This window comes from Cupressus sempervirens, chromosome 2 (assembly GCF_028749045.1).
Source record: "Cupressus sempervirens isolate cs-2001-9-10 chromosome 2, ASM2874904v1, whole genome shotgun sequence".
In the NCBI taxonomy this organism is placed as follows: domain Eukaryota; kingdom Viridiplantae; phylum Streptophyta; class Pinopsida; order Cupressales; family Cupressaceae; genus Cupressus; species Cupressus sempervirens.
This window is the reverse complement of record NC_143119.1, coordinates 182,381,452-182,389,901: the sequence shown is the minus strand read 5'-3', so window position 1 is coordinate 182,389,901 and position 8,450 is coordinate 182,381,452. Positions and strand designations below refer to the sequence as shown.

The following is an 8,450-nucleotide window of genomic DNA, read 5'->3' as shown; positions in this document are numbered from 1 at the left end:
GACTACAACACAATGATAAATTATGAGCCTCTTATATTAAATGTCTTAAATTTGAATTAATAAACAATAAAATTAGAATAAAATAATCTTGTAAGTCTGATTAGACAAGTTTGTTGATAAAATTTATGTATCTAGTCCATAAACATGCAAATTCAAACCTCCATAAAATAATTGATTGGAAAAAATAAATTGAAACACACGACCTCGAGTATACAAGGTCAATGCACTTCACATCTCGTTAATCTTTTTAAGAGACAATTGACACTATCAATGACCGAGGGATGGGTTTCCTCATTGGCTTTAGCCAGAAGATTCTTCACTTGAATGAGCAGTGATAATTAAAGAATTGAAAAGCAGGGGAGAATTGTTGACATCATCAGCATTCCCCTCCAACATTTGAACCACTCTGCTCATGCTCGGTCAATCTATTGAATTGTATTGAATGCACCACAGTCCCACTTTGACCATTCTTATTGCTTTCTCCTTCTCTTCACAGTGCACTCCTATCAACCTCCTCTCCATCAACTTGAATGCCCACTCTGGAAAATACAATTGACTTGATTGGCTTACATGTAACTCAATGTTCTTCCTTCATCCATCAATTTCTAATAATACCATTCCAAAGTTGTAAACATCTAATTTGGCTATAATAGACCCCAAATTTATATTCCACACCTCCAGAGCAACATACCTCAGCATTCCTCTCACAACTGTCATTGAAATGTGATCATCTTTCTTCCCACAAAGTTTAGCCAAACCAAAATTGGCTATCTTTGGTGTGAAGTCTTGATCCCATAATATGTTGTGGGATTTTATGTCAAAATGAATGATACGATTGTCACAATCTTGGTGCAAATAGGCTATTCCACGAGTTGCACCCAAAGCAATTGAATGCAGCTGTGCCTAATTTATGATCTCCTCTTCCTCTCTTCCTACAAATATAAGCTTCTCCAAAGATCCATTTCTACATTGTTTGTAGCAGTATCCCAAGAGGCAAACCAAATGGACATGATGGAGCCTTCTGATGGTTGCAACTTCATTCATGAATTGATTGTCCTCATGCCTTGACTGATCAACCATTTTAATGGCCACCAGGATGCCACTCGATAGCTTTCCCTTATAAACCACACTGAAACCTCCTTCCCCTACTTTATCTGCAAAGTTGTTGGTGATCTTCATGAGTTGAGAACATGAATATCTGGTTGGCATTTGATCAACATAAACTTGCAAGAATTTCTTCACATTTGAAACATTGAGTTTCTCTATGAGGAAAGAGGAAAACCACTTGTTCCAATCAATGAACACATTGACTAATGCCATCAAGAAGAATCCCCATACAAAAATCATCATACCTGATGAATAATATTGACTATTATTGGCTCAGTGAAACCTAAAGATTTAGATGAATATTAAATACTCCTAAGGGGATAAAATGAAGAATATTAAGATTCTTAAATATTTAAATTTTGATGTAACCTTAGAAGAAAATTAAAATTTATGCAAATGCTTCTTTGGGTGTGATTGTGTTGCAATTTTTTATCATCAATGTTTCACTCAATGATCTATCATCAGGATGAAAGAATGTTAGGATATGAATGATGATAGATCATTGAGTATAATCCCAAATGTTGATGGTAAAAAACTATAACACAATCACAGGGAGACAAGCATTTGTATATATCATAGATTGTAGAAATCTATTTACAGTAAATTAAAAATTGTCACAAAAAAGTTTAAGATTTGTACAGATCATATACCTATCATAATAATCTTGTTAATGATCCTCATTGTGGAAGATCGTGCAATACAAGTCTCATAACACTTAAGTAAGTATGATAGCAACAAATTCTATAAGATGGATGGCTTAAACATCACACACCAAGGCTTCATTCCTCGACTAAAAGTGTTAAATAGTCAAATTCAAAAAAAATTTATGATATCCATAATACTTACACAAATCCATGACTTTTCTACTAGTGTTCATTCTTGTAAAACATGAATTTTTTCAAAATTAAGTAGAAAAAATCAATTAATCCATATTCATAACTTTATACCAAGTAGACAATAAAGTAAATCATGCCTCTTACCAGGGCTCAAGTTCAATGTTATTGTGAACACTTTCTCTATTATTTGATCCACCTGTGGATTATTTCTATCAAATTTTTTAATGGGTAGCCATACTAAGGATTTACAATAAGGGATGCCGCTATCCTCCCACAAAAATGTACAATTGACCAATTTTCAAAAGATTGAAAACATCGTGCATTTTTTTGAAAATTTTAACATTTGATCCTCATGATATGCATAGTTTATAGTAAAAAACAACAACAAATTTGGAGAAAAATCACTATGTTTTCATGAATCTAGAAAAAAAAAAAGAGTTAACTTTCTTTTGTCTTTGGTACTTTTTTGTGGGAGATTAGCCTTTACCTACAATAAGTGCCTAGACTGATGCATGAAATGGAAGAATAATACCAACTCTTATTACATGCCAAAGTTTATGTCTCAGTATTGGCTGCCACGTAATCTCTAATCCCTTTACTGCACTCTCTCCATAGATTTAAGTTCATGTATTCATCAGATATATGAAATGGAGGCCAATTAGACCATAATTTCAAGTGGGCAGATTGCATGTATCTCCCCACATACTTTTCTCAACTATTCTCATCTAAAAGTTGGGATCCCCTTTCTTGTAGGCTTGGGGTTCTAGTATATAGTATTGGTGACCACTAATGTTTAGTAGAGGCATATTCAAATTGAGATCACAGTCAAGCTAAAGAGTAGGATCACCATAACTATTGTCCTTTCTTGCAAACGGATATTCCAAGGTTTGATTCCCACATTGGAAGACTTCTTCACAAGCTTGAGATAAAGGGGAGAGGTATAATATTAATATTATGAAGAGAGAAAAGATGATGTGCAGGTAATGTGACCCTTCCATTTCAGTATAGTTTACAACATAGAGAAGTTGAGGAGATCAAATAGAGAGATGTTAGCTTAATAGTAGAGAAATGTTGGGAGAAGCCCAAAAGATTAGTCAAGGAAACCATAGTCAATTTGGCAAGTCAATACTCCAATTTGACTTATTTTTGCATAGCTTATCAATATGCTTTGAGGATAGAAGATAAGTTGAAGAGAAGAAATCAAGGTAGTTCCCATGGGAAAGAGAAGCAAGATCACTCTGTAGACACCTAAAAAACCTTTAGAAAATAAAGTATTTTTATTTTTTAAAAAATTTCTGATGACATCATCATTTATTAATTAATTAATTATTTAATTAATTTATTTATTTTTATGCCATTAAATCCCTTTATCTTAATTAAAAATATTTAATTAAGAAATCCCTCCCAAAAATGTTTAAATCTTATTTAAACATTATTTCCTTATTTATTAATTATTTAATTAATAAATTGACCAAAAATCCCAAAATAAATAATTTATTTATTTTTTTCCCAAAAGTTGGCCAATTTCCTTAAGACCAATAACCTCTTCCAAAATCTTCTAATCCTTCTTTAATTTCGATTAAAGGCTAATCTCATCATTTCCTACCCCTAATCCCAACTCAAAATATTTAATCAAGATTAAATATTAATCCTCATGTTTATTAAAAATATTTTAATAAATATCTCCTCAACCCAAACCCTTGAAATAAATAAAACTTTATTTATTTCATAAAATCTTATCCTAGAAAGTTCTAGACTCTTCTAGAAAGTCTTCATCCTCATCCAAAGCCTAGACTCTTCTTGAAGATGTCTTTAACCCTAATCCTAATCCCCTCCTAACCTTGTCACATTCCCTAAACATGGGTTAAGACTTGCTAACTCAAGCCAAAGTTAACAAATATCTCCTCCTTCACCCACCCTCATTAATTGCAATCCACTTGTCATCCACTTGCCTAGTCCTAAGCCATCTCTAACCCTTCCTCTAATCATTTTTACAACCCTAAGCAAGCTTAAAACCTCCCTAAACCCTCAAATTCGAATTTCATGGTATCTCACAAATATCTTCAACCAAAAAACTTTATAAAGCCCACAAAGTCATAAATGTTCTTACAAAGCACTTATGAAGGGTCTTTATGAAGATTTTATCCCTTGAGCCTCCTTTGTTGACTCATCCTTCCCCTTTCCTCCATCCTCTCACCATGTGACATGTGTCACTCCTTGATTGGTTGTAAGGAAGCACAATCCATGTGCTCTCCTCTCATGCAATCTAAGCCCTCCATGAGCTTTTTCCCATCCTTGCATCTTAGCCCTCAATCCCTCAAGCCTCTTGCCTATAAATTGGATCCTTCCCTTTTGCAAAATAAACACAATCCATGAAGTAAAGTTATAATGCTATTTTGAGAGCCAAATCCATACTTAAAGCCATCTATCCACACCAAAAATCCACAATCATCCATTGAAGCCTTTGGAAGCATATTGAGTATACATCCTATCCATTTAGATAAAGCCACTCAACAAGAGAGCTTCTCATTGAGAAAGCCCATTAATGACTCATATTTTCAATTGAGAGCTCATCTTAGTCTATCTTGAAGTTTATGAATTTTGTATAGTTTGTAGAAGCTTTATTTAAATTTGGTTTCTATTAGCATACTAACATTGCTCATATACACACTCAACAAAGGATAAACTAGGTGCAAAAGATAAACCAAAACTTATTGAGCAGAAGAGAAGGACAATTAGAGGTGCATTTAAGAGTACTTTCTATAGATGTGGTGAAGAAGGACATAGAGCTTATGAATGTTCATATAAGGATGGTGATAGGAGAGCTTCTATTGTGAATGAAGTTGAAGACCATGTCAATGAACTTGAGCAGAAAGGGGAGAATTTTTTGGCTCGATGAGAACTATCTAGTAAGAGGGCATTGGAACCTTATTATAGGAGTAATTTTTTCAAGACTAGTTGTTATGGTAAAATCTACAATTTTATTGTGGATGGTGGTAGTAATGATAACCTTGTTGTTGAGGAGATGGTTCAAAAACTTGGTTTGAAAAGAATGAAACATTCTTGTCCTTATAGGATTGGTTGGTTGTGAGATGAACATGCTTTGGAAGTGAGGGAGTAATGTCTTGTTGATTTTTAGATTAGACAGTATAAGGATCAAGTGTTGTGTTATTTTGTGGACATGAGTAGTTTTCACATATTGCTTGGTAGACCTTGGTAGTATGATTGCAAAGCTATACATGATCATGTCAAGAATGTGATTACTATTGAGAAAGATGGAAGGAGGCATCCCTGATTCTTTTGCAGAATGATGCACTCAATAGGAGGAACCTAAGTATTGGTAGCCAAGTTGAGTTGAAGAATTCTGAGAGGGATATAGATCAATGTGGAAATCAAGCCTATGGAACACCGAGGATTGATGTGAAGAAGCCAAGCAAATAGTTTTTTGTTTCTAGAAAGGATTGGCAAAAGTTGAACAAAGGAAAGAGTGTGCAAGAACCAATTTTGGATTTGTGTGTTAAATCCTAGAAGATGTTCTTCCAGCTACTGAGAACATCATTTTTCACCTTGGACATCTAATGTGGGAGCATCCTATGGTAGTTGGAAATCATACATGGTGAAGTGGTTGGACCTTGGAGTTGGAGAACTTGATTGTAGAAGGACTGGTGCTTGGTCATTATTGGGTAGTTATTAGGTCTAGTGTTGGCCAAGGAGCTAAGTTGTTGAAGGTTTTCTCAATATCTACATTATTTCTTGGCTTATATTGTATTGATCGGTACTTAAAGGATCTCAGCAGTGCTTGGTTGGTGGTTATTGATGCTCGACGGTTTGGGCTTGATGAATAAAGTTCTTGCAAGTTTAATCAATCATCTTGGAGCATTTAATGCATGTGGTGTGAGATTGTGATGTGGAGCGATCATGAAAGTTTGTGTGGACCTATTTGAGTCTTGGTTAGTTGTCCTTAGAGGTGTATTTAATGGGTGTTGTAAGCCTTCTAAGGCATTTGGTATTTAACATATGTTGTAGGTCGACTTGTTGCTTAAATATGTACTTAATGTAAGGGTTTATTTATTTTGTAACTTACTAGGCTGACTTGTGGCTTAGTTGGCTATAAGTAGAGGGTCTTGTGGATTCTTGAATCATAATCATTCAACATGGAGAAGGAGTAGTTGAGAGGAGCAAAGTTTGAGCAGACCTAGTAGCTAAGTGTGAGCTTTGAAAATAAGAAGGTTGCTTGGTGGCTTGTGAGCACAAGTTTATATTCTTATTGGAGTTTCTACTAGATGGTGGTTCTTGACTAGCTAGTGGTTGGATCTTTGAAGCCTTGCATAATTGCTATTGTAATTGCTTATGTATTTGGTCGTAACTAGGAAGGTCTTATAGCCGAGCATGTTGAATAAAAATCTAATGATTCTATTATGAGAATTTGCATTGTTGTGAATCTTAATCTCTATGTTATTATTAATATTATGTTGTGTGGTTAATTGTTGGGGGTTAGGACATCTCCTTTGGGATTCTTTTGTCTTTCATTACATCAACCACAAAAGACTACCACACAACCATTGCAACAAATTATCATCCAATAAGTAAAATTATAATAACTGCAACTCACTATTGATACGTCATTCATAGGGCCATCCAATCAAGTAATGGTCCACCAATCCCTATGCTACCATAAATTCCATTATTCACTCTATAAGGTGCTTCTATATCCACACAACCACAAAAATTAGCATTACTGATTAATTGGTTGGCAGTGGGGTTGGCTTTGTGGCACACACCCATGCAAGAAATATACTATTCCTTGGATGGGTCAAATAATCTATCAGAAGCTTAAGTAACTTGGCATGTTGTAAAGATGGTATAATGCCTTTTAGAAAATAAGATTCATCTAGAAGGTGATTTCCAAGTTATTATTAATGCTTTAATCAAAGGTAAAGTGATACCTTAGTCTATAAATATTTTTTATAAAATTGATTGTTAATGTTCTAAATACATTTAGATAATTTAAAAGTTTGCATGTAATACAAATTGGAAATGCTTTGGTGGATATTCTTTTCCAAGTGGGTAGTAAATTTGAACTTGATTGTGTATCAGAGGATGTGTATGTGGAATTCTCAAATTTAGATACAATAGTGACCCCCTATACATTGTCACTCTTATAAATGACTTTCAATCAATTATATATTTGTTTTCTCCAAAGGTGCAGTGTAGAGATTCTCTTTGATGAAAAGGGGAAATTTGTAGGTTTTGTTCCCTTCCAAACTGTTGGTGGGAATTTAAGGTGCATATTGTCTTTCTCGTTTGCAAGTGTGGTGTGTGTGGTTCTATTAGCAAATATGGAAATGAACTTCGCTATAACCACTAATCAACAACAATTAGCATTTTTGGTTCATATCTTTGAGAAGAGTTTGAAGGGAATTTTAAAAATTTGTGACCCTCTTTTTTAAACAATTAGTGAATCTAATCTGAGGGGAAGAATTTGTGGAGGTAGAACACTAGCATTAAGTAAATGAGGACATTGTTCTACATTTATTTTTATTAGGCTCTACAACTTGGGAAGGATAAGGATGTAGTGTGAGATATGGGGAGATTTGTGGAAGATGATAATTAGTTGTTTGGTGGCTAGTGGGATGTAAGAAAAATGAGAGTAAGCTATGTCAAAGGAGTGTATGGTAGAGGTGGGCTTTGCTTGGACAATGTTGAATGACTACCTATGAGAACAAGAGGAATGGTCTAACTTAGAGAAGGATGCATGTGCGAGGAAAGAGTGACCTATACAACTTCAACACTACTAGTTAAATAAACTGGTATAACCTTATCAACACAAAAGATGGATGATTTTTCCTTATTTCTAGTCTTTTCTCATTTTTTAGAAATGTTAGGATGTAGATGGTGTTCATATATAGATTTTTTATTTATTTGAATGTTACTATACAATCTTTATGTTTAGGACTCGCATTTTCTCGATACCCTTTGAGGCCTAATCATATAGTTGACAAGGTTTTTTTTGGTCCATCAAGCTAAGATTTTAGTGTTGTTCTCGGTTTTTTTGGGGTCTAGTTTTAATGTTATTTTCATAATGCAAAAGCAACTAATGGTGGTCTTTCAATTTTTCTTGAAGTGACTATAACAAACATTGTACAAATTTTCTATATTTAATAAGATGTACATTATTACTAATAAAAATTTATATTTAATTTTACAATACATAAATCTCAACATATCACTTGTAAGATATAAATTTCCATATTGATCTATATATCACGTTTATTAACCTAAATTATTCTGCATGCTCTTAACAAGTTTAATTAATTCAATTTTTAAAATTACACCAGAAAAACAAAATCCACTTTCTTAGAGTAAATCATGTAAAATTTATAATTAATAATCTTATGTTTAGAGAATAATATTTTACCTTCAAACTTCAATCCCCAATATAATAATAGGAGTTAAGTAAATTAATATTTTATCGAATTTGATGTTGTGCTAGTAGTCAAATAAATT

The 8,450-nt window shown here is 33.6% G+C and overlaps 2 pseudogenes; both read right to left on the bottom strand.

The window, feature by feature from the left end:
- Positions 1 to 300: 300 nt before the first annotated feature.
- Positions 301 to 1,347, bottom strand: LOC149571681 (rust resistance kinase Lr10 pseudogene; annotated as a pseudogene).
- A 693-nt stretch (positions 1,348 to 2,040) lies between these two features.
- Positions 2,041 to 2,941, bottom strand: LOC149571680 (LEAF RUST 10 DISEASE-RESISTANCE LOCUS RECEPTOR-LIKE PROTEIN KINASE-like 1.2; annotated as a pseudogene).
- Between the last annotated feature and the right edge of the window lie 5,509 nt (positions 2,942 to 8,450).